This window comes from Cnephaeus nilssonii (genome assembly GCF_951640355.1).
Source record: "Cnephaeus nilssonii genome assembly, chromosome: 9".
Classification (NCBI taxonomy): Eukaryota; Metazoa; Chordata; class Mammalia; order Chiroptera; family Vespertilionidae; genus Cnephaeus; species Cnephaeus nilssonii.
This window is the reverse complement of record NC_137080.1, coordinates 57,011,556-57,029,171: the sequence shown is the minus strand read 5'-3', so window position 1 is coordinate 57,029,171 and position 17,616 is coordinate 57,011,556.

Sequence of the window (17,616 nt, the reverse complement as noted above, 5' to 3'; positions counted from 1 at the left end):
ACAAGGAGGCATGGATCAGACTGTCGGGCCTCAGGGGGAGGGTAGGGAAGGGTGGGGGTAAAGGGGGAGACCAACCAAAGGACTTGCATGCAGGCATATGAGCCTAACCAGCGGTTAAGGACAACAGGGGGGTGGGGGCATGTGTGGGGAGGGGTGTGGGATGGGAATGGGGGGACGAGGACAAATATGTGATACCTTCATCAATAAAGAAATTAAAAAAAAAAAAAAAGAAAACAGTGCTGTAGGGGGACAGGAAGGATGAGAGGTAGAGGTCCCAGGGGGAGCCCTTCAAAGAGAACGGCAGCTCTGCTCGCTCTAGAGGGAGGGTGTGGAGAAACCACAGCTAGGAGCTCTAAGGATCCTGAGTCCTTGAAAAATCCTCAAAGATGTGGGAGCAGAGACAGGACTTCATTCATTTTGAGGGATATAAAGTGACATAGTGCCAGAAGGTTGGAGAGTTTAGGGATATCTTAGCTGGAGCAATTGGGTTGCATTTGAATACTATTATTTAATTAATACTGAAACCCATCTTGATGGACTTTCACTAGTCACTCTATAAGGCAGGAATAGGATCATGTGAAGCTTATATGAATAATAATAATAAAAAAAAACAAGAACAAAAACAGTAAGATTAACTAGCCATGAAAATGTGTTTCTGAGTTGGAAATTTAAAAAACAAATTTCTACAGTAGCAAGTGAACACATGAGTGTTTATTCTGACAAATAGCAAATTTTCCCTAATGCTTAGAACGGTACCTCACACAAAGTTATTGCTATGTATGTGCTTCAAGTTAGAAACATCTATAAATAAATAACTTCTTAATAGATAAGGCCATACAATTATAATAATACTAGAAGCCTGGTGCACGAAATTTGTGCACGGCAGGGGGTTGTCCCTCAGCCCAGCCTGTACCCTCTCCAATCTGGGACTCCTGGTGGGATCGGGCCTAAACGGGCAGTCAGACATCCCTCTCACAATCCAGGACTGCTGACTCCCAAATGCTTGCCTGCCTGCCTTCCTGATTGCCCCTAACCACTCTGCTGCCAGCCTGGTTGATGCTTAACTGCTCCCCTGCCAGCCTGTTTGCCCCCAACTTCCCTCCTCTGCCAGCCTGGTCACCCCTAACTGCCCTCTCCTGCAGGGTTGATCACCTCTAACTGCCCTCCCTTGCAAGCCTGGTCCCTCTCAACTGCCCTCCCTTGCAGGCCGGGTGCCTCCCAACTGCCCTCTCCTGCTGGCCATCTTGTGGTGGCCATCTTGTGTCCACATGGGGCAGGATCTTTGACCACATGGGAGCAGCTATATTGTGTGTTGCAGTGATGATCAATCTGTATATTACTCTTTTATTAGATAGGATAGAGGCCTGGTGCACGGGTGGGGGCCAGCTGGTTTGCCCTGAAGGTGTCACAGATAAGGGTGGGGGTTTCCTTGGGGTGTGGGCGGCCTGAGCAAGGGGCCTGTGGTGGTTTGCAGGCCGGCCACGCCCCCTGGCAACCCAAGGGGAGGCCCTGGTATCTGGAATTTATTTTCCTTCTACAATTGAAACTTTGTAGCCTGGAGCAGAGCCAAGCCTGCTGCTCCCTCCGGGTGGCAGCCATTTCTGTGGCAGTTAATTCACCTTCTACAATTGAAACTTTGTAGCCTTAAGCGGGTGAGCCCAGCCAGGGTGTGCGGAAAGCTTTGCTTCCCCTGTTGCCGCCAGAAACCCTGGCCTGCTCTCTCAAGCTCCATTCTGCTGCCATTTGTTTGAATTTGTTTACCTTCTATAATTGAAACTTTGTAGCTTGAGTGGAGGCTTAGGCCTGCAACGGCTATGGAAAGCTTGGCTGAGAATTGCTAGCATGGTCGCCTAAGACCATCGGAAAACACAGATATTTACATTATGATTCATTAACAGTAGCAAAATTACAGTTATGAAGTAGCAATGAAAATAATTTTATGGTTGGGGGTCACCACAACATGAGGAACTATATTAAAGGGTTGTGGCATTAGAAAGGTTGAGAACCACTGCTTTAGATACACTTCATATTCAGAGCTACTTTCCCACTATTATCCCATTTCACAGAGGAGGAAACTGAGGCACAGAGAAAATAAAGAACCTGCTAGATGTTTCACAGTTAGTAAGTAGCATGCCCAGAATTTAAAACAAGACAGTTCAGTTCCAAAGCAAAAGCTCTCAATGACTAAATTGTCTGATATTAGAACCAGAAATAACCAGCAGGTAAATATTCAATCTTGGTCCATCTCCCTAAATAGTTTGTTGTCACCTTTGGGGACACAATTCTAAAACTGCATAAACTATACTAATTCTTTATTTATCACTGAATGTGGAAAGGCAATGTTTTTACCATTTGCAACAGCATGGATGGAACTGGAGAGCGTTATGCTAAGTGAAATAAGCCAGTCAGAGAAAGATACATATCACATGATCTCACTCATTTATGGAATATAATGAACAACATAAACTGATGAACAAAAACAGATCCAGAGACAGAGAAACATCGATTAGACTGTCAAACCTTAGAGGGAAGGTAGGGGAGCGTGGGGGTAAGGGGACAGATCAACCAAAGGACTTGTATGCATGCATATAAGCCTAACCAATGGACGCAGACAATGGGGGGGGGGGGGTGGATGAGGGATGAGTGTAGGGGGTGGGGTGGGAGGGTAATGGAAGGATAAGGACACATATGTAATACCTTAATCAGTAAAGAAATTTAAAAGGAAGGAAGGAAGGAAGGAAGGAAGGAAGGAAGGAAGGAAGGAAGGAAGGAAGGAAGGAAGGAAGGAAGGAAGGAAGAAAGGAAGGAGAGAGAGAGAGAGAGAGAGAGAGAGAGAGAGAGAGAGAGAGAGAGAGAAAGGAAGGAAGGAAGGAAGGAAGGAAGGAAGGAAGGAAGGAAGGAAGGAAGGAAGGAAGGAAGGAAGAAAGGAAGAAAGGCAATGGTCTAAAAGGGATTTATTCATTCTTTCAACAAAGAATTAGTGAGCACCTACTAAATGCCAGAAACTCTTCTAGGCACTCGAACAATAGCTATGAATAATGTGGATAAAATCCATGCTTTCAGGGAGCATAGATTCTAGTGAAATAGAGGCAATAAACAAAATAAGCATAAATATTATGAAGAAAAATAAAGTGGAGAAGAAGGAGGAATAGACAGGCAAGGCTTCAACAAGAAAGTTGTTCACTTGTTTAGAAAGCCATGGAGAAAGGAAAGGAAACCTTGTGCTCGCCTTCCCCCCTTTACTTCTCCTCTCCACTAAAACGTGAGTGGGAGCTAGATCACCAGAGTAATCTGCCTACCATCATTTTAGAAATTCACTCTTTACCAATACAAAGCCAGAAGTGTTGCTATTATTTTCTTGCTGTGCCTCATCAAAACCCTTTTTAGGTTGCAGGCCGTCCTATGCAATGCTACCCTGTGCTGGGGTGCACTCACATGTCTGTAGTTCCTGAACGTCTTCTGAGCCAGAGCAGCCACTTGATCAACTCCCCATAAAGCGAGTGGATGTTTGGACTTCGCCAAAGGCCTTGGGCCCTTGAGAGTCCTTGCACATAGCACATCTGGCTTTTCAAGTGATGAGGTGGGTTTCCTGAGGCTTGATCTCAAACTTGTCTGAAGTTAAGACTCTGAATAGTGAGATCGTTCCTTTCTCTTTCTATTTTGTATGTATGTATGTTTGTGCTAAAAAGGCAACATTGTCATAGAACCTACAGAGACAATCATTACAGAGGAATAAATCATGGCATGACATCATGCTGATCAAGCTTGTGTTTCGGGTTTTCATAAATGATTTATCCTAAACACACCAGAATAACAGACAGTCCCCAAAACAGGATTAATGAAATTTAAGCAAAACCTCCAGCATGAAAGGAATATATTGAAATTCACCACAGACTTTATTTCCACTCTTTAAAAAATCTTCAGAAATCCTAAATGGTCATCATTGACCTCAGTTTTCTCTCGGCTTCCTGATTCATAAAACATAACCACAACCTCCTTGTCTGGTTTTGACTATCACAGGAAACATAAGGTAGAGACCCTCCGTATCGCTGATGCTATGACCGTGGGGCATTCTTACATACCCAGTTCTCATGGTAAAATGCCTGATTTCAGTCTGTTCAAACATGAAACCAGTCTGAGCAACAGTAACAAAGAAATGCCTTCTCCAGGAGCACCTTCTCCATCAGATTGCCCCCTCTTTCCTCTACACCTCTCCCTTCAAAGTGAGGTAGCCATTGTCACTGGTTTATTTCTGGATTCCCAGTCGTTCTCAAACTTTAGAGGAAACAGGGAGCACCACAGAGCTCATTAGATACAAACATTCTAGAATCCCTCCTCCCATTCTAAAGCTTTTTTAAAGGAACATTTTTATTCTTTTCCCCTCAGCTTTACTGACATAATTGACATAGAACATTGTGTAAGTTTAAGGTGTACAACATAATGATTTGCTATATGTGTATATTGTGAAGGGATTACCGCAATAAGGTAGTTAATATATCCATCACTGCACAGAATTATCCTTCTGTGTGTGCATGTGTGTGATGAGAACTTATAAGATCTTACTCTCATAGCAACTTTCAAGTATGCAACACAATACTGTTAGCTATAATCATCCTGCTGTACATTAGATTCCATCCTAAAGATTCCCATTCAGAAAGGTTGGGCCAGGGCCCAAGAATCTGCATTTTAAATAAACATTCCAAATGATTCTGTTATAAGGAAGTTTGAGGACCACAACTTGAAAAACAGTGTTAGTGGCAGCAAAATAACTTCTCAAGAGAAGATCTATAGGAAACTTTAGATTTCAAATACGTTCAGTGTGGAGTGAAGATTAAACGTAAGAACTATAGAAAAATAGCATTATGGAATGTTCAGAGTGGGAAGGAAGGTCATTCTGGTCTAATGCCTTCACTTCACAGATGAGGAAATATAGGCTCTGAGAAGTTAGGTGACATGCCCAAGGGTTTATAACAAGCTTGTGGCAGGAACAGGGCTAGAAATAAGGTCTCAGCTCCCTGTTTAGGTTTCCTTTCCTCCACTTCACATTCTAAATAAAGTATAATTAAGAGGATTAATTACCAAAGTTCTTTTTTGATTTTTTAACCTTTTAGGAAGGCTCTAGAGTTTCTAATTGTCTCTCAAAATACAGCTCTGGCCTATTTAAACATTTTGGAAGGGTAACAAAGGAGTTCATTTCCACAAGAGCAGAAAAGAGCACAGAAAAATGCAGCTGGTAGAGGACAAGCTTTTCTCCATGAAGAGATTTTAAACAATGATTTTATGTTTTAAATACCTGTAATTAGACCCCTCTATATAACCACTCGGTCTCCTTTTGGCTTTTCCATATAAAATCTCTTTTTTTTTTTCTGCACAATAAGGTCAAATTGGGTCTTGATGCGTGATGAGCAATATGCATGCATTATGAATGTTAGTTAACACAAGTGGTTGTTATTATTTTCAAGTGCCAGATATTAAATATCTACTATGACAACATAGTAAAGCACTCCTTTGACACCCACATGTTAAACTCTTATTTATTTTTATAGGATAAAAAGTGATTTCAAAGTTGTGCTGCTAGCAGTTTGGCAGGAAATGTATAGCTTTTTTTTCCTGGTCCTTTTTTTTTAATTTAAATTCTTTATTGTTTAAAGTATTACATATGTCTCCTTTTTCTCCCATGGACCTCTCCCCAGCCACTCCCACCCCCCAGCACATGCCCTCATCTCCCTAGTGTCTGTGTCCATTGGCTATGCTTATATGCTGCATACAAGACCTTTGGTTGATCTCTTACCTCTCCCCCCACCCCCCGCCACCCTCACCTGCCTTCCCTCTGAGGTTGGACGGTCTGCTCGAGGATTCTCTATCTCTGGATCTATTTTTGTTCATCAGTTTATGTTGTTTATTATATTCCACAAATGAGTGAGATCATGTGATATTTATCTTTCTCTGACTGCTAATTCCACTTAGTATAATGCTCTCCATGTCCATCCATGCCATTGCAAATGGTAAGAGTTCCTTCTTTTTTATAGCAGCGTAATATTCCATTGTGTATATGTACCACCATTTTTAATCCACTCATCTGCTGATGGGCACTTAGACTGTTTCCAAATCTTAGCAATTGTAAATTGTGCTGCTATGAACATAGGGGTACATATATCCTTTCTGACTAGTGTTTCTGATTTCTTGGGATATATTCCTAGAAGTGGTATTAATGGGTCAAATGGAAGTTCCATTTTTAATTTTTTGAGGAAACTCCAAACTGTTCTCCACAGTGGCTGCACCAGTCTGCATTCCCACCAGCAGTGTATGAGGGTTCCTTTGTCTCCACATTCTCACCAGATCTTGTCGTTTGTTGATGATAACCATTCTGACAGGTGTGAGATGGTACTTCATTGTCATTTTGATTTGCATCTCTCATGATTAGTGACTTTGCGCATGTTTTCATATGTCTCTTGGCCTTCTGTATGTCCTCGTTAGAAAATTGTCTATTAGGGTCCTCTGCCCATCTTTTAATTGGATTGTTTTTCTTCTTTTTGTTAAGATGTATGAGTTTCCTATAAATTTTGGAGATTAGACCCTTATCGGATATAACATTGGCAAATATGTTCTCCCATGCAGTGGGCTTTCTTGTTGTTTTGTTGATGGTTTCTTTTGCTGTGCAAAAGCTTTTCATTTTTATGTAGTCCCGTTTGTTTATTTTCTTAGTTTCCATTGTCCTAAGAGCTGTATTGGTAAAGATATTGCTATGACATATGTCTGATATTTTGCTGCCTGTGGATTCTTCTAAGATTTTTATGGTTTCCCATCTTACGTTTAAGTCCTTTATCCATTTTGAGTTTATTTTTGTGTATGGTGTAAGTTGGTAGTCTAGTTTCATTTTTTTGCATGTATCTGTTCAATTTTCCCAATACCATTTATTGAAGAGACTGTCTTGACTCCGTTGTGTGCTCTTGCCTCCTTTGTCAAATATTAATTGAGCATAATGGCTAGGGTCAATTTCTGAGTTCTCTGCTCTGTTCCATTGGTCTATATGTCTGTTCTTGTGCCAGTACCAGGCAGTTTTGAGAACAGTGGCTTTGTAATATAGCTTGATATCTGGTATTGTGATCCCTCCAAAGGAAACGTATAGCTTTTAAACATGCCCAGTGATTTTCATGTGGAAAAAAGATAAATATGAGTAACATAAAATTATTATGCAAGTTGTACTGGACTGCCCGGCGAGTGTGACTCAGTGGTTGAGTGTTGAGCCATGAACCAAGAGGTCACTGGGTTTGGTTCCTGGTCAGAGCATTTGCCTGGGGTTGCAGGCTCGATCCGATACCCAGTAGGGCAGCCTGTGGATGTTTCTCTCTCATCGATGTTTCTAACTCTCTCTCCCTCTCCCTTCCTCTCTCTAAAAAAAAAAAAATCAATAAAAACATATATATGGTTTTTTTTAATTGTACTGGACTGATTGTGTGAAATATCCACACCACAGACATTCTTTTTCATCAAAGAAAATAATAAAGTAAATTGCACATTCAGAACTTGAAATCTGACATTCTTAAAAAAAAAAAGTTTCCACTGTTTTCCACAAAAAAGACAATAGAAGAGCACTGATGTTGGATGCAGGTGACAGAAGACCTGGCTTGGCCGCTATAACAAGTTTTAACTTCAGTTTGCTCATGTGCAAAATGAGACTATCTCAGCCTATCTGACAGATTATCACGAGGCTTCTATGAGCTTATAATTGTGAAATGGTTAAATAAATAAGATATTGTTATTTAGCAACTAATATGTTTATTTGTAGTGAAAACAATATTAAGAATGTTATAACATGTGGCTTAAGGAGGAAATGGTGACAATATTTACCATTAAATAATACCTATTTCTTCTGAAAGAGCAGCACTCTTGCAAACAGCATTACATAAAGGATTTCAGTAATGTTATTCAATTTGCTTCCCCAGGGTCTGGGAACGAGCTTGTAGGTCTGACTAGCTCCAACCCTCAAGTCTCCATTTCAGACAGGAATTAAGCCAAATAGTAGTAGGAGAGAAAGCTGCAGGGATAGGGAACATTAGTAGAGAAAAATGATAGGTATACTTTCCCTGCCAGTTCATCAATTCCTTGTACACAAGTCCAAACTTAAGACCATCCCTGACTGCCCTGACCAGTGTGGTTCAGTGGATAGAGCATCCGCCTGAGGACTGAAGGGTCCCAGTTTCGATTCCAGTCAAGGGCACATGTCCTGGTTGCCGGCTTGATTCCCAGTAGGGGGCGTGCAGGAGGCAGCTGATCAGTGATTCTCTCTCATCATTGATGTTTCTATCTCTCCCTCTCCCTTCCGCTCTGAAATAAATAAAAATATGTTAAAAAAAAGATCCCTGAGTAGACCACTTACTTGCTTCTATAACTTGTCAAATCAAATCACTGAATGAGAAAAAACAGTAGCTGTGGTCTGAGTGCCACTTGCCATATCATAGAGTTGAAGCTAGAAGGGATACATTTTTAGGAAGCTTCTTAGGTGAGTCTGACATCTAACCAAGTTTGAGAATCAAAGCTATAGGTCACCTAATTAAGCAGTTCTCAACCCCTGTTTGAATCGACAAGAGATTTAAAAAACAGTTGCCCAGATATTTTATTGAGTTGGGCATCAGTATTTTTGTAATGTCCTCCCGATTTTTCTAATATTCAGCCACGGTTAAGAATTATTGGTCTAGTTTAATTCCTTATTCAGAGAGGAAACTGAGCTCCTCTCTTCTTGAAGAGAGTAAAGAATCAAATTTCTATAAGCATGTGAAAATATGAATACCCAGTTTAACTCAAAAACTCCTTATTGAGCACCTTTATGTATCTGGCATAAATCCTGGTCCAAATGGCCTTATCAACTCATAACAGGATGAAAAAAAAAAAAATCAAAGTAACGCAAGGAAGAATAAGGTAAAGGCTGCAGGGCAGAAAGAAAGAGGTATTCTGGTATTTCAAAGATCTGAGAAATACTGGTAACTTGAGGTCTTTATCAGCAACATGACAGCTGATTCCTTAAAATCAGAGGATGTGGACTTCGGAAAGTAGGGAGTTCTGGACCTGTGGAACTATACATAATGATATGATATGAATACTGCAATTCCATCTCATGCTTTGATAATTACCTGGCTCATCATGGACACTAGAACTTGAAAGAAATATTGTTATAAATAAGGGTAACCTTTGACAGAATTGCACTGACAATTTTTAAAGTCCTGCAAAATTAATTGAGAATGACTGTGAATGATGGATATGGAATAGTGGTTGTCACTGGATATCTTTTTAAATACCTTTTTAATTTCCAAAATATTCTAATACATCACTACTCCAGTTTCAGGGATATAAATCTAGTTCAGAGTCTCATCACCTATCAACTCAATCATCTCAAAATCTTTCTGATTTTCTTTCCTCTAATCCCTTACCGCATTCAATTCTTTCTACGTGTATTTGTGAAGTTAGCAATTCTAAAACATTACTGTAAAATGTTTGAAATGTACGATGAAGTTTCGTTTTGCTATACATAATTTTATAGTATCCACTTATATTTTTCTCCTTTCAAAGTTTAATTATTATTTATCAAAGTAATATGTGAAAATAATTTAAAAATCAGTAATTACAAGGCTTACAATGGAACAAAGCTGTCTCCTGCTTTATGCCTTCACATTCCCAATTTCTGCTCCCAGAAGAAAACTATTTTAGTGGTTTCTACAGGTATTATTTGAAATGATATGCTTATTCTGTTCCTTCTAGATTTTTCACAATTGGACATTGCCTGTTGATTTACTACTGAAAAGGATGGGGATTTAGCCCAATTATTCACTCCTATCGACTTCCTTCCTGCAAATGACCAGGGATATACCAGTGGACAAGACAGAGTCCCCATACTTACAAATTTATATTCTGATATGAAAAGGTAACAAATAGACAAGTAACTGTTCAAGCATGTCAACCTCACGGCTCACAGCCACATGCCGCCCACAAAGAATATTTTTGCGGCCCAGCCAATTTAACGGTATGTAAGAAATGTTTTAATAAAAATTTCTTAACTTAATTTTCACAATATCCTGTTATACATAATTAATAACGAACTACAACGTTCGCTAATGACTGATTACTTTAATTGTGTTGCATTCATTTCCCTTACATGCTTATGCGCAGGCGCACCATTTCTCTCCACTAATACTAGCAGCGAGTATTTTAGTAGCCAATTGCCACGTCATTAGTCTTGGACTGACTTGTTTGGTGTGTGCAACAGGAAATATTTCACTATTGGAGAATGAGAAAAATAGATTTATTTGCATTATGCTTATTAATGTGTGCAGTTATTCAGTGTCTGGTAAGTTAATGTTCAAGAAAAAAATATCAATTTTTATTAAAATTTTGTATTATTTTATGTTAAAGATTACTCATTTATTTGCCATTTGTATTCAGCATGTCTCTATCAAAATAAACCTACATTTCTATGAAAATTGAAGCTTTTGTGTTTTTTTCGGCCCACATAAACTTAAACCTTGTTTATTTGGCCTGTGTTAGCCTTTGAGTTTGACATGCTTGAACTAGTTAATAATTCTAGAAAGTGATCCATGATATGAAAAAAATAAAGAGGGACAAGAGAAAAAGAATATACGCCTCCTTCTTCCATTCACCCAATATTGTTATACTATTTTTATGATTGCATTGGTATAACTGGACAAATATTACTCAACCCTGAGGCATAACTTGTACCAACCATGATTACCTTCATTTATTATACAAGTATTTATTTTCTCTAAGTCTGAAGTTGCCTCATTTTTGCATTTGATTAGTTCTCCACATTCTAAGAACAAATTCCTTCCTGAACATGCTGCCAGATCTATGAAACTTCTCTCAGTGTGGTCAAACGCTACAGCTAATCTCTCAGTTTTTCTTCCTCCTCCTCCTGTCCTTCCTCTCTCATCATTCCTGCAAGACCTATGTCTTCTTGCTCCAGTCTTGTCTGGTAGCTTCCAGACCTGAGCACAGTGGTCACCTGGGGCCTCCCTCTATCATCTTCCTAGGATTTCCCTTTGACTCTCTCCTTGGTGAACTCCCTGGCTTGGCGAACTACATCTTTCTTTAGTCCTCCAGTAGCTTCTTGCGAAAGAGTGCTTAGGGAGTCCAGTTTGGCAACCTTGCACGATTAAAAATATTTATATTCTACTCTCACCCTTGGTGGAGAGCCTGCCTGTAGAATTCTAGGCTGAAAATAGTTTTCCCTCAGAAATCTGGAGGCATTGCTCCATTGCCTTCTGGTTTTCAATGGTGCTAGTGAGAATTTTCATGCCATTCTTATTCCCAGTACTTGGTATGTGACCTGCTTTTTCTCTCTGGAAGCCTTAGGGTTCTAAAATTTCAAAATAATTTGGCTTTCACATTCCTGCCTCTTATTTCAGAAGAGGCAGGGATGTGCGGTGATTAGGAACATGGATTCTAGAACCAGACAGCTGGGTCCATTTATTTAACTAGCTCTGTAACTTCGGGCATTTACTCAATTTCTCTGTGACTCTGACACCTGCAAAAGGAGGATAATACTAGCCCCCACATGACAGGGTCTTGGGGAGGATAGTAGTAATACTTAAAAATGTTATTTCCATCTTGCCTGGCCTTGCTACCAGTGTTAGGGGAGCTGAGCTGTGGCAGGAGTTTTTCATGCAGACTCCCACATAATCCCCTGGTTTTTAGTTTGGTATCTTGTGGTCCAACGTCTCTACTCTGTCTAGGGTAGGGCCTAAAGCTTGTCCAATTTGGGGGGCCCTTTTTGAGACAAAATAAATCAAATTATGAAGCAAGATAAAATACAGGTGCTGTGCAAGTGGGGAGCCTGAGGCGTAGGCTTCATTAGCTTCATGATGAACCTCGCTCTGCACCCTGCCTTCCCCCAGGGGCTGGAGGGGCCTGCCTGACTGTATAGGTAGCAGAGGCCTCTGGGAGGTCTAACTGCTGCTTATAGTCTTTCATTTAATTTTCTGATAGTTAGCCCCACCCCACACCCTGGCCCTTCAGGTATAACCAGCATCTTCAAATCCTGAACCTTTATGGCATTTACAGTTCACCTAATGTGCCTGCTGTTGGGGCACCTCTCAGTGCGGCCGGTCAGGCTTCAGCGTCTTGCTGACCTGTCTTGAACCGCTCCTTCATCCACTCTCTGTCTTCTAGAGTCCTGCAGATACCACTTAGCTGCTGTTATTACCCACTCTGTTCTCTTTGTCAGAGTGGGTTGATTCCTTTTTTATTCCTTTGTTGCCTTTTATGTGGGGTTTTAGGAGATTATAGAAATAAACAACCAGACTCAATTTGCTATATTTAATTGGAAGCCTCATTCTATCCTTAGGCATTTTTATGTTTGCCCTTAACTCTACTATTTTATTGTCATTTAAATGAATTCATTATAAAACTAAACATTTGTACTACATATTTGAAAAGCAAATGCCTCAATGTTCTCAGATTCTGGTTTTATTTTTGAGCCAATAATTTGGTCCAAAATTCTGGTGTGCTCCCATATTGAATCAAACTGGAAATATTTTGTGAAGGAAAATATACCAGAAAATGTCTACAATTTTTAAAAACAAAATTACAAACATATGCTTATTAATAAGGAAGTTTATAAAAAATCCTTATGTTACTGTTTTTTTTGTTATTAAATGTATTGGGGTGACATTGGTTAATAGATTAAATAGGTTTCAAGTGTATGATTCTATGATACATGATCTGTATATTGAATTATTTGCCCACCACTCAAAGACAAATCACTTCCAATCACCAAGTATCTGACCCCCTTGCCCTTTACTACCTCCTCACTGCCCTTCCCTCTGGTAACCAGCATACTGTTATCTGTGTCTATGAGTTTTTGTTGTTTTACTTGTTTGTTCATTTGTTGCTTTCAGTTTTATATCCCACATATGAGTGAAATCATATGGTTCTTAACTTTTTCTGTCTGACTTATTTTGCTCAGCATGATATTCTCAAGCTCTATCCATGTCATTGCAAATAGCAGTATTTCATCTTTTCTTATGGCTGAGTAGTATTCCATTGTATATATGTACCACATCTTGGTCTTAGAGAATATTTTATGAATTTGACCTCAAAGGCGAGGGAAGTAAAGGCAAAAATAAATGGACGGGACTATACCAAACTAAAAAGTTTCTGCACAACAAAAGAAACCACCAACAAAACAAAGAGTAAACTAACCAAATGGAAGAAGATATTTGCAAACAACAACTCTGACAAGGGGTTAATATCCAAAATATATTAAAAACTCATACAACTCAACACCAAACAAACAAACAGTCCAATTAAAAAATGGGCAGAGGACCTGAACAGACACTTCTCCCAAGAATAGATACAAATGGCCAACAAACATATGAAAAGATGCTCAACTTCACCAGCTATTAGGGAAATGCAAATCAAAATTACAATGAGATACCACCTCATACCTGTTGGAATGGCTATCTTACCTAATAATAGACAAACATGTAAATTGACCGTACCTCTGCTACGCCCACAGCCAATCAGAGTGAGTATGCAAATTAGAAGGCCAAAGATGGCGGCCACCCAGCTGCTCCAGGCGGAGTGGCCAGGCGGGGCAAGATGCCTGCTATGAGAGGGAGGGCAGGGGCAAAGGGATCTATAGGAGCGGAGTGCCTCAGCAAAGACAAGACTGCAGACTCTGGAGTCTGCAGCAAAGACGAAGAAGGCAGATTCTGGCCAGAGCGAAGGCCTGGGTCCTGGGTGCCGGAGGAAAACTGGTGCTGGAAGCCAAGGGAAGGAAGGCCTATTGCACGAATCTCTTCGTGCAACGGGCCTCTAGTCCTATATAATAAAGAGGTAATATACAAATTGCCAACACACAAGATGGCCATCCACATGTGGACACAAGATGGCCACCACAAGATGGCAGCAGGGGAGGGCAGTTGGGAGGGAGCAGGCCTGCAAGGGAGGGCAGTTGGAGGCAATCAGGCCAGCAGGGGAGGGCAGTTGGGAGCAACCAGGCCAGCGGGGAGGGCAGTTAGGGGCAACCAGGCCTGCAGGGGAGGGAAGTTAGGGGCAATCAGGCCAGCAGGGGAGCAGTTAGGCGTCGATCAGGCTGGCAGGGGAGTGGTTAGAGGGTGATCAGGCTGGCAGGCAGAAGCGGTTAGGGGCAATCAGGCAGGCAGGCAGGTGAGTGGTTGGGAGCCAGCAGTCCTGGATTGTGAGAGGGATGTCTGACTGCCCGTTTAAACGGGCTGTTGGATATCCCATGAGGGGTCCCAGATTGGAGAGGGTGCAGGCTGGGCTGAGGAACACCGCCCCACCCCCATGCATGAATTTTGTGCACCGGGCCTCTAGTTATTAATAAGACAAGTAATAACAAATGTTGGAAAGGTTGTGGAGGAAAAGGAATCCTCATTCACTGCTGGTGGGAATGTAAATTGGTACAGCCACTACGGAAAACAGTATGTTGGTTCCTGAGAAAATTAAGAATAGTTACCATATGACCCAGCAACCCCTCTTCTGTGTATCTACCCCCCAAAATTAAAAACATTTATGCACAAAGATATATGCACCCCTATGTTCATTGCAGCATTATTCACAGTGGCCATGACAAAGAAACAACCAAAGTGTTCTTTGATAGATGACTGGATAAAGAAAATGTGGTACCTATGATACTATTTTATTTTTTAAAAAATACATTGTCTAGTCTATTCTTCTAGATGGTGTTCAATAAGTGTTTGTAAAATCAATAAATTCTCCCATAAATAGTCTTATTGATCCACTCAGTGGACTTCACTTCTAGGAAAACATTCCCTTTCCCAAACTACTCTCCAAACTCTTGGCAAATGAGCTGTAAAGGGATTTACAGTAACGTTTCCTAAACTGTGCTCTTTGGCATCTTAGATTTGCAAAAATTCTTTAATAAGTAAAATCTAAGAAAATGATCTTTAGTCAAGTACATTTTAGAAAACTCTGAGTTCCACAAAGTAAAATAAATTTATTTAAATGAACGACTTCTTAGAGCCTTAACTTGATACAATGCATTGTGAATATTTAAGAAGGGAATAACTACTAGTATTTCTCAAATTTATTTTACTACCAATCCTGTCTAGAGAGCATACCATTAATTTCTTACAAAGCAAACTGCATCAAAATGTAATTTGGAACATTATCTACCAACAGTATATTTCCTAATTCTGTACCTGTAAAAGACCTGGTTTTTATCTGGGAGTAGTTTTATTTCTCCCATTACCAATTCCACTCTAGATCTTAATTTCTCAGGATTGCTCTATTTTGAAACTCTCTGGAATGTCAGGCCGACTGTCTTCCCATGGGATCTAAATGATACAGGGTGAAATAAAAACCTATGTCAGAAAACTTTTTACATTAGAGTTATTGGGGAAAAGCAGAAATGAATAAATGATAACAATGGTATGGTGTGATACCAAATAGGCCATCCAAGTAGTTTGGAACTAAATATCTTGCTTCTGCCTTAGGATCAAGGTTAATTTTAAGCAGAATGGGAAATTTAAGGTCAGAATGGGAAAGAGATAACACCAAAGTTAGTCATTAAGTGCTCTCTTATTTCTCTCTGATCTTTATTATTCTCCAAACTTTCTGCATGTATTAAACATTCACATTTTATGGCCAGAGGCTCAAACTGACTGAAGCAAACTCTCCAGGGCAGGGGGTTTAGGAATCTGTATGCAGAAAAGATGATTTGTCGGTTTAAGAAGTTTTGCACTTTGAGCCCCAATTGTGAGACTTGCCTGGCCACTCCTGGCCATGACCTCCACTTCCCTATCACATCCATGATAATCCTGTTGGGGAATCTGAACTCATTTTCTGCTGTATGTATCTGCTTTGCTTCAGATACTGATTGGGTAATATGTGAGCCTAGTGTCTCATCCAGATTTCTGATTTATCTCTACTAATATTTTAGAGACATTAAACTGAATGAATTCTCTCTAGCATTAATCTTGACAGAGCATCTCAGAAGAAAAGATCTGAGTACCTTCTGCTAATATTTGAATTAAACGTTACTGAAGAATAGTTGTGAAAGAGGATTTTAAAAATTAGTTAAAATAACTTAAAAAGTACAAAAAAGCAGTAACTTAAAAGTATGATCTTTATACTGTTTCTAACAGCTATATAGTTCTCCTGCTTGGAAGCCACTAGTATGTTATGGAACCTTCTGAAAATATTCTAAAAAATGTTTATGTAATATCTGTGTGCATATTTCTTTTACATAAAGATCTCATGCTATATACACTGCACTGCACCTTGCTTTTTTCACCTAATTTACCTTGGAGATTGTTACAGACTGAATTGTGACCCCTCTCCCCCAAGTATGTTGAAGTCCTAACCCCCAGTATCTCAGAAGATTACCTTATCCTATATAATAAAGAGGTGATATGCAAATTGACCATCACTCCAACACACAAGATGGCCACCCCCACCGGGATAGGACCTAAACGGGCAGTCGGACATCCCTCGAGGGGTCCCAGATTGGAGAGTGTGCAGGCTGGGCTGAGGGACAAACCCCCACAAATTTCGTGCACCGGGCCTCTAGTATCAATAGAAAGCTGCTTCATGCTATTTGACAGCTGCATAGTATTCTATTACATAACTGAACCAGAATTTATTTACTTAGTCCTCTATTGATGGACATTTAAGTTGTTTTGAAACATTTGCCATTAAAAATAATGCAAAATGAATAATCTCATTCATATATGTGTCATTTCATACATGTGTGAGATTATCCTGGGCTAAATAATAATAGTGAATACTTAAATTGAAATGTTTTGTGCATGAACAAATGAGAAATTATTGTGACTGGAGTGGTTCCCTTTCCACAAATAGAGGTTATAATAACATTAAACCGAAGCCAATAAGGATGCTAGATGAGAGGACTTGGTCCTGATTCCTCTCCCATCCTTCCCCCTAACCATCCACCGGCTGACAAACCTCCCTTCTTTTCTCTGGACCTCTGCTACACCTGAGTTTTTAGTGTTATACTAAAGTGCTTAGGGTGGTCATAGGGATCAAATTATAAATTTTGTGTGTATGTGAAAGCAATTGCCCAACATAAATAGGGATTGCTATTGCCTCTCATTTAAAGCAATGTTTGATAATTTATTATGCCTTCCCTCCACATTCTATACACACACACACACACACACACACACACACACACACACAATTGTACTTGGCTATATACCCATTTCTCACATTTGTTTCCATGTTTCTTACTGTTTTCTTTCTGCTTGCTCACAACAGTATACCATCTTTTCTACAAATGTTACTACCTGAATGATAAGGATATAGTCAGAGCTTTTGTGTGCTAAATTTTTCATCAATAAAAATTCTTTATTTCCTGAAGGGGGCCTGAGGATTTACGTTTAGGGAATACAGTTTCTATGAACTATGGTCTCATCCTTCCTCTTTCTTCTTTTCTCAGATTAGAATAACTGTTAGTAATATATTTTTTAACCAATGGATTGGGGAAAAAAATCAGTACAAGATAATCATCACAGCTAATCCATGATGAGGTGATCCTGCCTTGTTTTCCTAGGTCATGAAAAATTTTCCTTCCAGGCAGTGTTTAGGATCACATCTTCT